The sequence below is a fragment of the Pygoscelis adeliae genome, unplaced genomic scaffold (genome assembly GCF_000699105.1).
Source record: "Pygoscelis adeliae isolate BGI_AS28 unplaced genomic scaffold, ASM69910v1 Scaffold120, whole genome shotgun sequence".
NCBI classification, from domain to species: Eukaryota; Metazoa; Chordata; class Aves; order Sphenisciformes; family Spheniscidae; genus Pygoscelis; species Pygoscelis adeliae.
The window spans coordinates 4,395,574-4,411,537 of NW_008824032.1; positions in this window are offsets into that span (position 1 = coordinate 4,395,574).

Here is a 15,964-nt window from a genome sequence, read left to right on the forward strand (position 1 = left end):
TCACCTGAAGGCAGCCAGCCCTTCTGGCCTCCCTGAACTATTGAGCTGTTTGGAGAGGGGCTCCATTATGCACCCGGGGGATGGCACTTCAGCATCCCACCCCTCTGGAAAAGTTTTGAGAGGGGAAAATATGTATTTACCTTTCGATCAATTTATGAGCCATCCTTTAATGTTGAGCAGAGAGTTATATCCTGATGGTTGATTTCTATAGGATGGCTTAAAAAAAAAGTCACTCTCTATTAAAATACCAGTTTTAAGAATAATTTCTATGCCATTCTGTCAGTCTCATCTCTGTTAAATTCGATAAGGCTTTTCCATAAAGGTAAGTAACTGCTTTTATAAGAAACTACTTCTTAAGTGAGCTATCTGTTGAAGGCATGGGCCAGATCCCCCATGCCATTACATCAAATTGATGCAGGCATAGCTTTTGAAAGTGCTGTCATACAGACCCCGATCTTGCCGAGGAGACGCTGTCACTCGATATGCACCGACCACAGCAGATCTCTCTGCACCGCCATTCCTAACAGCCAATATTAATCTCACGTCCAGAAGGATGCGAAGGGCCCTGCTTTCCACAACTGCTCCACTGACAGCGATGTCAAGTCCTCCTTTTTCCAAAAGCAGATCATGACACGTCCTTTGTCTGCTCCCTTTGGGAGGCAGAGGGCGGCTGGGGGTGGAGAACAGAGGGCAGTTGTCACCCAGGTCCTTGGCTATATAAGAAAGTGGCTTCTGTTTCCGAGCTTCTCTCCGCTCCACGTCTTTCATCGACATCAAATTAAACAAGACTTTCTTTTGTACGAGGGGAATGAATGGTCCGCGGAAGGGTCAAATAGCGCTGCCTGCACAGGCTGGAACCTGCCTCACACAGTACGGGCTTGTCCTGGAGACACACAATCACCGTCAGTTGTATGTGCCCCCAAGGCTGGCTCCCATCCTGGCACTGGACACATGGGGGCAGAGTCCATACATCCAGATGGGGAAGGAGGCAAATGCCAGGGCAGTGCCGCCCTCTGCAACATCCAGTACTGTGTCTGTGCAACATCTAGTGGCTGAGCAGGGCTTTTCTGCGCTTGGTCCCCCCCACCCCCTCGCGGGGTTAGTGCTTGGATGTGAATCTGAGCATGCCGGCAGTTTGGTGGAGTCGCAGCTGTAAAGTCCTGCATGAAAGATCTACGCTTGGAGGTCAGATGGGAAATTTCACTTGACGTGGAGGTGTTCTGGTCTGGGTAACAGCTCTAGCTGTGATTTTTGGTCTTTAAATGAGAGGCAGCCATGAATCCCTATGGATTCTCCGACTCAGCCACATGCCTCCTCCAACACAAGCATGCAAAGAGATCTCACAAATGTGACAGAAGCTTTTGATCACCCTCTGCTAGAACAGAATCTGCCTCCTGCTGTGGGTTGTGGACATACAGAAAGATGCATGCTGGTCTTTGCTGGTATGCACTTATGACGTTTGTTCATCCAGTCTTGTTGCGCATATGAGTCCCTCTGACTATGTCAACTACTGACACCAGCCTTGCAAGGCTGGGCAGCTGAGTGAGCAGAGCCTTCCATTAGGGGAGGTCTGAATCTGTTGATGAGAGAGCAGAATTTGTCAAGGCAGAGAAGTACATGGTGTGCAGTTTGCTTTGCAACACGGTTTCCTCTAAGCCTGCAATCTCTCCCGCAACATGAACAGCCTCCACCACTCCAATGTAGTCCTGCTTAGGTTTCTGCTTGGGAGATAGCTTGGACATTACGGATTCAGTGCATTTAACATTCCTCACCTGCTTTCTGGAAATCTCCTGAGCACTGCTCAGGCCAAGGTGATTACAGCTGTGCTGAGTGAAATGGCAAAATAAAAATAGCTGGATGCCAAGACATGCTGTTTCCATACGTCAATCAGCAGTGAAGAAGTATGTGTCCATGGGCAAAACCCAGGACTTGAACAGGACAACAGGCTGCAAATGTAAGGGTCTGTAGAAGTACTAAGGACTCTTGGTGATTGCTGTATTGTGCTACACTAGCAAATGGAAAGGCCACTGTGCTGGGCTTTTTGTTAAAAGCATCTCAACCTTTAAGCTGTCACTTTTGTGTGCTTGTAATGCATGGCCAGTTAAGTAATTTTTGCAACATGAAACTCTCTTTTCCAGCCTGAAACAGAGCATCACAAAGTGGTGCTGGGACAGTGTGATGTGACAATGCCATAAGAGGGCTCAGAAAGCCTTCAGACCCCTGGACAATCCTCTGCACGGGTTGTGCTCATGCTGATGGGCTGCCTTTAAGAGTAAGAGGCAGTCTCACCCAACCTGAAACAGGTGGAAATACTCTCTGTGCAAAGAAATGGGATGAGCTCATGAGCACCGATATGGAATTCCCTTCCTCTCCATCCTATTCCATCTGTTGACCTCATCTCAGTGCTGAAGAGGCCACTCTGCGTGGGAGACTCAAACAGCAATTCAGACTTTGGGCTTGTTTGGCTCTCAGCACCTCGCCCACACAAATCCTTCCAATAGTCATTATTGTGATGTTTTCAGAGCTACTTCCAGTGAGAAATACTGGGAGAAAAAAGATGGGTAGATGTAACATAATGTGCTGACACCACATGCACCTTGTACTCCCTCCTTATTTCAGTCTCATCCGTGATGAGAGACCTCATCGTTATTTCTGCGCTTCCCATCTCAGAATCAGCCAAGGATCAGGCCAGGGACATGAAATAAGCATGAAGGTACAAAGGCTCCATGTATGTGTGCATGCAGGCATGTCCCTGCGTGGACATGTGTGCACACCAATACTGCACACCACTGCTGCTCAAGAAGTAAAGTCAATGTTAAGTCCTTGAACAAGCCATGGTTCATCCTTCACCTGTCTTTGCAGATCTGATTTTGTCAGGCAGGACTAATCTTGTCAATAGGGCACGTATATACAACATTGACCTAAGGAGAGCTAATAGTCTCAATAAGAAAAAGAGTATACATTTACTTTTGTATCCTCTAAGACTTGAATATACTGGGAAGTTGAGTAGTGTGGCAATAGAATAACAGTTACTGCTCTAGCTATGTTATTTTAAATCCCTCATGTGCATAATCTATTCTGGAATAAGAGTAATTACTCCAAAGTAAGAAAATGCTTTTATTCTAGAACAGCATTTCCCTGAGGGTGCATTATACTAAGAGAAGAGAATGAACTAGTTTTTCCTGCCTTACCAAACTTCAGGATGCAAAAATTGTTTTCTGATCTGCACCAGAATGAAAATCAGATTCTTTTGAGATTCTGCAGGGACGATAAATCAGAGAGATCAGGAAGAGCTCCTCAGCAGCCTGCTGATCGGTGTCTGCTATGGGTAGAGGATCCACAATTTGAGGTCCCTTGACTATCTGATTCATGGATGGACATTTACCTGGAAATCCTGCTTAGAGAGAAATGTCCTGAAAACACTTCACTATAATAAGTGTGTGTTCTGACTCCTATTGTCTCTTTTTTTTTCTTTTAGTTGAACTGTGCTTGTCCTTGAGAAAAGTTTCATCTTTGATAAAATCAGTTGGTATTTTCCAATGAAACACTGGTTTGTTAAAAAATTCATGACCAGCCTTAGTAGTATTAGCATAGATTTAATGGTGTAATTATCTAACAATAGTTATGCTGGTCAGTTCCCTGAGGTACCAAAGCTCTAAGCTCATTTTTTTCATGTGCGTGTGAGCTCAAATGATAATGCGAGTCAAGTCATCCTCTCCCCTGAACATCAGCATCTCATCTCTTCCCTGAAACTACCCTTGCTAGTGGTGCTCAGTAGCACTTATGTGATCCTGCCCGTGCTCCCCTCCTGCCCTGCAGCCCCCTGCTCTCTCCTCCCCGGGCTCCCCACATATGCTAACATCTGTTGTAACATGGGATCCTCCTGAGGTTTCGGCAGCACCTCGCCTTTCTAATATGCAAAACCCCCACCCGTTGCAGGGCCTTACCCCCCTTGCTCTCCGTTTGCAGCATTGCTAGCACCCAGGACCGCTCTCAGGCTGGTGACCTTGAAGCAGCAAGCTCTGTTACCTCGTCACCAGCCTGCCTGCCCGCCAGCTTGCCTTTGCCTTCCCACTGCATCCTCCCCCTCCAAAGGCACACTTTGAGCTTGTTGTAGCATCTGCTGCCCTCTCATTTGGAGTCTCACAGTGAACGCTGCTGCCCTCAGCTAACTGTCAGTATTTATCATGACATCCCATTAGCACGATCCACACTAATGACTGTGAAAGATGCATCCATTTCCATTTTCTGAAGGGCTTCCACTGGCTGAAACCCAGCCGCAGGGTGAAGTTGGGGAGGGTAGCAGGGGGACAAATTTTCGTGTTGACAGAGCAAAGCATACACATCATTACCAAGTGCTCTTCTCTCTAACGGCTCGGCAGCTGTCAGGGGCAAGTGAGGGATTCCTCTCCTGCCAGCTCAGCGCTCAGTCAGGGCACTGCAAGGTGTGAGCCGGCCGGGGGAGATGGGGAAATCGCCTGCCTTTTGCCATCTGCACAGACAGGGCAGCTTTCCAGTTGACCAGACTGCAGTTACCCAAAGCTGCCACTTCTCTCTGAAGCATGTGTTAAGAGTTAAATCTGCAGTCGCAGGCCCAGCGTGGAAGAGCCGGGAGATAGGATGCAAAAAGTGAGTAGGCAGCCCCTCGGGAAAGGGGTGTGTGTGGTGGGGAGGATTGGGGAACCATGATGCAGCCTCTCCCTACCCTACATAGCACTCAGTTCGCCCCAGATGTGCAGGTCTCTGCTCCTGGGGTCTATGTCTATATGGCCCCACTTTGATTTTTTCCTCCCCAAATGGCCCCCACTGAGGAAGCATTCACTTCTCCCAGACATCCAACATCCTTCCCCCACTGCTTTCCAACATCTTCTTAATCCAAATCCTGTCTGTGTCCCTTTCATCTGACTGAGTGGGACTTTACTGCAAAGGAACTGAGCGACTTGACTAACGCTCTTGCCTGGAGAGAGGAAAGGGGTCCATGGGAGATGCTTGTAGCTCCTGCTGTGCTGTGTCATTCTAGGTAGAGATAAGTCAGTTCTGTTACAATGAGACCAAAAAAAAAAGGGTTACGAGAGATCAGGTTTGTATTCTGAGCCAAACCCTGATGTCTTGCAGCCATCCCTGGTGGACGTTTTGGTTCAGGTGAAGGTGGAAGAGCATATGGCGGGCAGAAACCCTGGGCAGTCAGCGTAGTGGCACTGTTGCCTTCTTAGGACCTGACACCATTTTCCCCTTGTCCCTCTCACGTCCTGACTACAAAAACTCCCACCCATTGGTGGCACAGATCACTCTGTGTTACCCAGCACAGAGGCCACCATACAAGTGAAATGAAGGAGAGAGAGCTTCCATCTCCACCCACAGGAAAGTTTTCCATGACCCAGTGCAACTTTGGCCACATAACTTTCCTGACACCGAGTTGGAAATATCCTCTTTTGCTTCTACTTATGCCAGCTTGTCTCCCTGCCTCCTTAGCAGCCTTGCCCTTTAGCTATTGATGGATAGCTGTGTTTGCTTTTGGTCATCTATATCCCACAGATATAGATTTAACTTCTGTAATGCTTGCTGCAAATTTGACCTTCTAGCCCTCTGACTGGTCTCATCATTTTTCTCTGATTCTCAGTTCCAGAAATTGCCAGAAGTGCTACAAGTAAACAGCTGATGTAAACTCTTGCCAGAGTCAGATTGTTCCCCATCTTTGTTAGGCGCCCAAAGCAACAAGGACCGTTTTCAGCACAGTTTCATATTAAAACCTTCTGTTTAGTTGGTGCTTCCTCTCCCTAGGACCTATGCTGTTACCAGAAACATTTCACATATCTTCTATTTGCTGAGTATGTGCTAGCAATATTTTAGCCTTGACTTTTTAAAATGAATCCCATCTGGACATTTCTTGCTGAGGTTTCCAATCTCTCTTGCTCTGTTCCTTGTTTGCTTTCGTCTTCATTATTTCATCCCCAAGGACCCAAGAAATTGTTCTATACTCCTCCTTTGATGTCTATCCTTGTCTCCACTGCCTGTACGCTCTCCTTTCACATTTTAATTTGTTGAGAAGTTCCTTGCTTATCCAAATGGGCCTTATGCTGAAATACCCAGTCTTCCTGCCCAGTAAGATTGCTTGTTCCTAAGCTCTCAATAATTTTGCTTTAAGAATCAGTCAGGCCTCCTGGGTATCTTAACCCCTCATGGCAGCTTCTCAAGTGATTCTGCCTAGAAAGTCTCTAAAAAAAGGCAAAGTTTGCTCTGTGAAAGTCCAGAGTATTAACTGCTGCTTACCTTCCCAGCCATCCTCTAGATCTTAAACTCAATTATTGTGTGTTTACTGTGGCCCAAACTGCTTTCTGTGGCCACATTCACCACCATTTTCCCCTGTTTGTGAGCAGGAAGAAGAGCATTGCTTTGTCCCTGTAGCATTTTGAGCTTCCCAGGAAATTCCTGGGTTTCCCGCTGCCCTCCCAGCAGATATCCGGATGGTTGATATCCCCTGTGAGGATCAGGCCTCCAGTAAGGAGACTTCTGTTAGCTGTTTTTAGAAAGCCTCATTCACTTCTTCTTTTTGGTCAGGTGGTTTGTGATGGAACCCCAATACAACATCTCCATGTTTCTTTCTCTGCTGATCTCGATTCAGAGGCTGACCACTTCGTTGCAGTTCTGTGCAGTCAAGGACCTCCTTTACACAGGACTGAACTCCCTATCCTCTTCTCCCCTGCCTGTCCTTCCTAAACAACCTCTAACTCATCCCTGACCATGGCTCCAGCTGGGAGTAACATCCTACCACGTCTCTGTGATCCCACATGATCCTTCCTTGCTCACTGCAGTCTGAAAGACGGCGGGGAAGCTGGATGCGGGTTCACCATGTTCCTCCACGTGACTTTCCTTTGAGCACGAAACCTCTTGCACTCTGTGTTGGTTCCTGGCCATATTTCCTTACCTTGTGATCATCTGTACTGTGGCACACTGGTTCCTCCCCTGCTGCAGTCTGAAAAACTCTATTGTCTGGTGTTACTGAGCAGAAGGAAGTGTTTTCTGAGGCATGATGGTGAAAAAACCCTAAACCAAACACAGAAACATAGATATTGAGATGTTCGGATTCAGAATAAGGATAAAAAGAATAAATAGGCCTTAGCAATAAAACATTTTACAGCTATAACCTGATTTTCACTGCTGCCCTGTAAGACGGGTACTATACATTATATGCTGTGGCAGGTGGTCTTGCTGAAAGCAAAATGGTGTGTGACGTGAGTGAGAGATTCATGGTGCATTGGAGACTGTCTTGTCTTGCTTGTCTGGCTGAGCTTTGTGTGAAACTGATACGCTCTGATTATCTGTGATAATATGACCTGATGGCCAGAGGGAGCTCCATTACACAGCACTACAGCAGGAAGAGCCCTGCAAGACTTGGTTAAACATTTCTGAGTAGGCTGAGAAACTGTGATGGAGTAGAGGACTACTTCCAGGCTTTCTTCCCCCAAGAAAAGCCATTTGAATGTGTTTTCATCATCACTGGATGGATGAATTAGTAGGGAGGATAAATCGGGCCCTAAGAAGAAACAAGCAGGTGAATGGAGCTCAGGTGATTTTTGTCCTACATTTTGTTTGTCCAGTGGGAGGTAAAGCGCAGTATTCAGCAGTACCTTCTCCATTTGAGGTATTGAATGGCTGACAGCCTAAAGCCTCCTGGACCTCAGTCCAAAGCTAAACCCCAAACACTTCCACCACAGTTTACAGATAAGAGAGAGAAGCTTGCAGGGGAAAACCTCAGACAAAAGCAGCAGGGCAGGCTGGCTGACAAAACTGATCAGGCTGGCAATGAGGAAGAGCTTTGTTGTTACTACCTGCAACTGAAGATAAACAACCGGCAAAATGGCAAGAGCTGTTTGGGCTGAGCAGGGAAGGGGGATGTGAAGATTATGGGATGGAGCAGTTCGTGGAGAATCTTTGAAGCTGATTTACTATGACTCTGGCCTGAATGAAATCCCAGGAAGCTCTGAACTGTACTTCAGAAGTGGAAAAAAAAAAAAAGACCCTCCCTTTTTTAATTTTTGTAGGTGGAAGCACACAGGCATGGGGGGAAAGGGGAGGTATGCAGCCAGAGGGACAGCTAGCAGGAAGAACTCACAGCCTTAACATGTTTGGCAACATGTTCGTACGTAGGTGAACGCAGACCAATGCATGATATCAAAAAGACATGCTTCTCCCCACAAACAGTCCTCCAAACCTTGGCTGAAGAAAGGAAGCAGCACAGGTGTTGGTGTCTGCAGCTAACAGAATCACCGCCTTTGCTGACTGTTCACAGCACTCGGTGCTTCCCAAGAGCTAACTTCTGCTTTGAAGCGCCGCTTACCCTCTGCTTCACCTAGATGATCTGCTAGATCTGCAAAGCGGAGCCAGATACACTTCCACACTAGACCTTGCCAGTGTGTATGACTGAGTGCCCTGGGGGAGGGATGCAAATGCAAACCTGCTTTGTCACCTCTGAAAGGCTACACTGTTCTCTGGACTCTGGGGGCCACAGGCAGCCTTCCAGCATCTCATGGATTTATTTCTACAGCCCCAAGCAAAGGATATGGCAGCCTAGTTAGAGGACATGATCCCTTACAGAACTGATTGAAGCAATGTTCAACCTCAGTGAAATTAGTTCAAAAACTAAATAGTCAAGGTGGGGGTGGCTATCAGCCGCCGCCTTCTTTACCTTCCCTGCTAAACATACGCTGGCTGGTTCAGAGACCCAATACCTAAAGTATCTGATGGGCACTGGGAAAATCAAAACCAAGTAGTTTCTAAAGTTGGAGTCGTAGGGGAAATGCTGAATTCCTAGCTCCAAAAAGCAAGACAATTTTACGGGTAGAAAGTTATTATCAGAGTTCTATTTTTGAATTTTTGCTTATTACCATGTCCCTCTGACCCATATGCTGAAAAAAAGCCAAAAAGAAGAGAAGTAAATTAGATGGAAGAATGTCAATGCACCTTTGATGCAATAAAAGAAGCCCTCGGCCCAGAGCCAATGTTGGTAAGCTCTGATTTTAGGAGACCATTAATAGCACAAATGTATATGACCAAAATACAACTGAGAGCAGTAGCCAAGAGAAGGACATGAAGAACAGTGTATTTTATATCAGAAAAAAAACGTGTCCTTGGGAGCCACGGTACAGTACTGTAGAGAGGCTGTCTGGCAGTAACACAGTTCTGCAGAGCCTTCAGGTCTGTGCTTGTAGTGAGAGGCCAGCATCCTCCAGCTTGCTTAAATACGGAGAGACAAGGATGCGCATATAACTAGATGTCACTCAGTTTTGCAGCCCTGAGGTGAATAAAACAATCGAGAAGCCGTGGAAAAAACTGTTAATCATGGGGAGGACGTAATCCACGCATGCGGGGAGCAACTGTGCATGTGCACTGCGTGGACTGAGGGAGGCAGGGCTGTCTGTCCATGGTGGCAGTGGTTTTTTGCTTCCCCAAAAGTGTAATGGTTCTGCTGAGGAGCTGGTAGGTTAACCATGCTGGCAGGCAGCCTGGTGAAAGAAAACTAATTGCCCACCAGCTCCTGTGTAGCCAGCAGTGAATGAGAGAGAGAAGGAAGCGCTAGCTCTGGGGTAGGAAAATATTTGTGTTGCTTCCATGAGGAAATTAGAAGAACTGAAAAGTTATTCCAATTTATTCTTGAGATAAAGCTGATCACTATTCCTCAGGAAAAAAAAAATCCTCTGATTGTATGAAGCCAGATCTAAGACCGGACTCTGCCAAACACTACACACAAACACACGCCTAATTGCTCAACATGAACAATGATTTTTTGCTCACAGTAGTAAGTTTAGACGCCCCATCTTGCACCTCGCTATGTCCCTACCATCAGCCCTAACTCACACACAGGAAAACAAGCTCAGCAAAGGGAGGTGGTTTGCCTGCAAGGGCCATGCAGTGAGTCAGCCTCAGAGTTTAACGAGAGAACGAGAGAGAACGTGTGACTTTCCAGATGCGTGCTCAGACCTCTGGCTATACCTCCTCTGCAAACCTGCCCCCCGGCTCTGGGTGAGATTTCTCTGTTCAGCAGAGGCAATGCACTGTGTATTAGCAGAGAAGGGCCACAGAGAGTCATTTTACTGACAGAACACTGCTTCACCTCAAGGATGCCAGAATTTCCCCTTCTCTGCGTTGAGCTTCTCCTAAATGACTCAGGAAAGAAACGGCCATGGAAGAAATGTCGACTACCAGGCTGGTAGCCTTGATGCAAATGTCCAAAGCAGCCAGGTCTGGATGACATTAATCCTTTCAATGAAAGTTTGCGGCAATAAATCTGCGTAAGGGGTGGCGAGGTCTGATGTATGAAGACAGTTTAAAACAACTAAATATGTGTACTGTAGCTTGCCTGAACGATTCACACCTGCCAAGTGACACCCACACATTTCATTGGGCCTGTCAGTCTGCCCAAGCCCAGAAGGAAAAAAAAGCATGTTTTTTCCTTGCTAATCCTGTTACTTCCCTTCTGGGTGTTTCAGGGGCAGGTAACCTCCCTTCTCCCGCTGCCCCATTTGCTGAGGTTGCTCTCACGCTGAGATACTGCATCCTCAAGAAAGGAGCCCTGTCAGGTAGGGCAGTTTTGGAAAGTGCCTAGACGAAGGGTAGTAGACACGCAGTGAGGAGCCATTGTGCTAGGGCTTCTCAGGGGCAGAATAGATGGGAACGTTAGCTTCAAGAAGCGGTACACAAAGATCATAGCTTCTTATAGCTCTGACCTCCTGAGACCAAAATTCCAGGCTAGAGAAATAATTTTTTCCCAAGCCTCGTGATTCTTGTCTGACTACAAGTCCTGCAGCATTGATGCCTGTCTGAACACAAGCCATGACTGTGGCACGAAGGACAGATCTTCCCCAATCTCACCTGCCTCCTGGAGCAGAAAAGGCAATGAGGGCTCCAGCGAGAGGCAGGTTCTGCCTCTGCCCCCTGTTCCTTACTCCCTCCAACCCCATCATATTCTCTCAGGAAAGAAGGAGATATTTTTCAAGGTAGGGGTAGAAAAGAGACAAATAGAGAATGCATCCACCTTCCCTCCTGCTCCTCCAAGTACAGAAAAATGCAATGAGAACAAAACATGCCCAGAGCTACCCCCCCTTTTAGGCTTGGGAAGGGTAAGAGGCTATTGCTAGTGCCACCTTGAGATACAGGGTTTCAGGAAGGGGAGAGAAGAGCTCAGCCAGGAGCTGCAGGAGCAGATCTGGAAGAATGAGTTTGCTCTGGAGCTGAGGGTCTCCAAATCATCTGCAGGAAGGGCAAGGGGTGCACATACAGGTTTTGGGGGTAACGTGAAGGAGGGTACAAGCATTAATTGGATGAAGCTTTGAGGGGAAAGCTGGGAACTCTTCATCTTCAACAGGGGCCAAATCACTTTGGCTTTATGCATTTTGAGAGAGTGAGTGACAGGGTTTTTTTCACCCACCCTGCCACATACATGTGGATGCAGAGAGGGGGTGAAGTCCCTCTGCACATGTGTGTGAGAGAGAGAGAGAGAGAGTAAAAAACACACAATCCTCTTCTTTGCTTGATCTAAGGTATGTGGGAAGGGATCTGACTCAGCATTTGGGGTTAGGCACTCCACCAGTTCTCAGAGTGGTGGGACTGGTTCTTAGATTGACAGCAGGTTGTGCTCCATCTAAAACCAGGGCAGCTCAGAGAGTTCTGTCTGGAAGACAAGAAGGGGTGGTCCGGCAGTCTGGCTTGGCACTGTACCATTTAAACAGAACTCTGCATTCAATTCTTCCTGAGAGATTTCATGCATCTGATTTTGCATCCTAAATAAGATATCAAATATTAATACAAAATACTACCTCTACCTCAGGGACTCACAAGCCGTTCTTGCCATATACTAGAGGCTTTCATTAAATAGGCCGGAGCTGCAGCTGCATTATTCTTATAGGAACAGATCACTTTTTCTGTGTCAGGGCACTGCTGTTGTAGAGCTATGAGAGAGGGATATGAGAGAAAACAGTATGGAGCAAAAGAGATGATGGAAGAGAAGGAGATACAGGGAACAGAAGCTGGAAATTAGGAGCTGGGGAAAGAAGGATCAGAGAAAGGAATGAAGGTGTGTGATGATGGAGAGGGGAAAAGAGGCAAAAGAACGGAAAAAGATGTGGCAAAGACAGAAAAAGAGAAAAGCTTGTTTCTGATTCATAAGGCTAAGGCATAGTCCTGAGGGGACCAAGGAACTACTCTGGAAATGCTGGGAAACCGCATATGATTAATAATTAGCTGCAAGATGAAGTTGAGTTTTTTTCGCTTTGGCTTTTTCCATTCTTTTCCCTTTGCTCAGACTGGAGGGGGGAGTTAGCCACTTCGACCTGCAGGAGCCAGCCCCTGGGCTGGCAGGCAGAGAAACAGTACACACGCATTCGTACCTCAAATAGGAGGTGAGGTGCCGTGCCCTCTGGCTAGTGGGCATTAGTACATGGTCTGTCAGTGGTGGAGATGCCCTATAAATCTAGGCGATTCTTACCCTCCTATGGTCTGTGCTATGCAGCCAGTCTGACTCGATGACTAAAACAGCCCCAAACTGTTTTGGAAGTATTATCTTGGACTGCAGTGCTGTTTTGTCCTGGGAATTAAAGATCTTTCGTGGCTCTGTGGCTGCCTTTAGTTGGTCCTGCATTGTACAAATTCTTTCCCTGCTACACTACAGCACAACACAATATTACTGAGTAACACCAAAGGGTTTTGGTTAAAGACAATCCTCCAGATGAGAGAAATGAGTTCAACACTCTCCACAACGCTGTGCCACAGATGATCTTGTGCTCATGTTTTGCTGATTTTTAGGGATTGCTACCCAAACCTCTAAAGGCAACAAAAAGGAAGACAGATGAAGGAGCAGCACTAGTGTTAGTTGTGATTCTCCAAGCTCCCCATCTGCTTCCACAGCAGACGGTCAGTAGAAGGGGAATAACACGTTCGCAGTCAGCAGAACAGACCCTCTCTTTATTTCTTGGAGATCAGATTTTTACAGCACGGCTCATTTGACCAAGTGAACACAAATGTAATTCCTGGGTCTGCCGAGTTTCAGGCTAAAAGGAATCACAGTTTAATCAAGCAGTCTGACCTTTTGTGCACTGCGGGTCTTTTGCATTCTTATTCCGTTGCCACTGTAATGACAGGAAGAATTTGTGTTTGATGAAAGCATCTTTTTTTCAGATGAGTATTTAGTCTTGATTTAAGGACAGCAGGGGATGGGACGTCCGTATCTTACACCAGTGGCTGTTTCCTGGTTAACCACCCTCCTTGCTGAAATTCATGCTTCGCCTCCAGCACAAATTTGTCCAGCTTCAGCTTCCAGTCAGTGACTCCTACTCTGGTTTTCTCTGCTAGGTTAGAGACCCCTTTAGTAGCTGGCATTCTCTCCCCATGAAAGTACTTGTACATTGCAATCAAGTCACTTCTAAGTCTTCTTTTTGATAAGCTAAACAAACTAAACACTGAGATTCCCATTGTAAGGCACTTTCTCCAGCCCTCTAAACATTTGAGTGGCTATTTTCTTTTCTCTTTGATTTTTCAGCGTCCTTTAAGGGATGGACACCAGAACTGAACATATTATTCTAGACTTAGTCTCACTAATATCGTTATACAAACATAAAATAACCTCTCAGCACTGGAGAAGTAAGAAACATTTTTTTCTTCTGCATTCAAGGCTCTTACTAGCCCCCTTTATCACACAATGGTACAAGATGATTATCACTTGTCTGCCATAGCCTCTACATCCTATTCAGAGTCGATGTGTACAGAGGCACTTTTGGTAGGAATGGCTTGCGCTCGCTCTTCTTAGCTTTGCATTGAACCACGTCAAAATGCATTTTGTCTGTAAGCACCCACTTGCTACTGAATGCAATTCAGGGTCCATGGCTGTCTTTTTTCTTACATTTACTACTCTGCCAAACTTTATGTCTCTATAAGCTTTACTGGCTGCAATATTTTATTTACTTCCAGATCATTAGGCATCAGGCCCAGTTCTGATTGTGGAGCTGTGTAAGACACCTTCCCCATTTGAAGTGGTGTTCTTTCTGACACCTCTTTTTAGAGGTCTTACAGCTATTTATTCTTAATCCATTTATGATGTGCTTTATGGATGTTGTAAAATCATCACAGGTCTATTTTTTAATCAGAATATCATGCGCTACTAAGTGAACAGAAATCAGTGTGGTTATCTTCATCAGCTAAACTTGTGAATCCGAGAAAATCACAACAGGTTTGACATGTTCTCTTTCAGTAAGAACATGTTGATTGGCATTAATTATACTTCTGCTCATTACTTTGTCAGCAGCTGATGTCTGGCTATCTGACCAGACGTAATATTCCAAGTAATATTTCCATATTACTTAGAACAAGCTGCTTGCATCTTTTGCTACATAAACACAGCATTAGCGTTCTCCCAGTCTTCTGAGATTTTTCCTCCATGACAAGATTTGTTTACAGTATGTTACTGTCTCTAATCAATAGGTAACACAGCAAACTCTTTAGGACTCTTGGGTAGAAGTCATTCAGATCTGGAAACATTAAAATATCTAACCTTAGCAGGTGATGTTTAATATCTTCAGGCACTAATGGACTGGAAAGTACTTCTTCATCCTCTTATGATGTTTTGTGTTTTTTTTTTAATATAGACCAGAAGAAGTACTTAAATCAGTCTCCCTTTTTCCAATATATAATAAAATATTAACTCCATTAGTCACGGACCCATGCAACTGATAGAATTTATTTAGTTCCTAACACAAATTTCTCCCTATTGTCCTTAGGTCTACCAGTCACTTGTTTTCAATGTGTCTTTAGTTTCCTTTATCAATTTTCTATATTCATGACTTCCAATTTATATTGACTGCCATCTATTTCTTGATACAGTATAACCCATTTATCAGACATGTCTTTCCAGTTCCTGATTGCTGCTTTGACTTTGCAGCTGAATAAGGATGATGAGCTCTCAGCCAAAGCATGCCTTTTGTTGATTGCAAAGCCATACTTTTTTCTAACAAACGCTTCTGTAAGACCTGCCAATTTTCATTCATTTTCCATGCCTAATTTTTCCCCCATCAATTTTGTTTGTATTTTTCTTCTACTGTTGAGAAATTAGCTATTTGCAGCTGCCCTCTGTTTGCCCACATTTAATGTAATCATCTTGCAGTCATAGAATCATAGAATCATTTAGGTTGGAAAAGACCTTTAAGATCATCAAGTCCAATGGTTAATGTAGCACTGCGAAGTCCACCACTAAACCATGTCCCTAAGCGCCACGTCTACTTGTCTTTTAAATACCTCCAGGGATGGTGACTCAACCACCTCCCTGGGCAGCCTCTTCCAATGCTTGACAACCCTTTCAGTGAAGAAATTTTTCCTAATATCCAATTTAAACCTACCCTGGTGCAACTTGAGGCCGTTTCCTCTCATCCTATTGCTTGTCACTTGGGAGAAGAGACTGACACCCACCTCACTTCAACCTCGTTTCAGGTAGTTGTGGAGCGCAATAAGGTCTCCCCTCAGCCTCCTTTTCTCCAGGCTAAACAACCCCAGTTCCCTCAGCCGCTCCTCATAAGACCTGTGCTCTAGACCCTTCACCAGCCTCGTTGCCCTTCTCTGGACACGCTCCAGCACCTTGACATCCTTCTTGTAGTGACGGGCCCAAAACTGAACACAGTATTTGAGGTGCGGCCTCACCAGTGCCGAGTACAGGGGCACGATCACTTCCCTACTCCTGCTGGCCACACTATTTCTGATACAGGCCAGGATGCCATTGGCCTTCTCGGCCGCCTGGGCACACTGCTGGCTCATGTTCAGCCGGCTGCCGACCAGCACCCCCAGGTCCTTTTCCGCCAGGCAGCTTTCCAGCCACTCTTCCCCAAGCCTGTAGCGCTGCATGGGGTTGTTGTGGCCAAAGTGCAGGACCCGGCACTTGGCCTTGTTGAATCTCATACAGTTGGCCTTGGCCCATCGATCCAGCCTG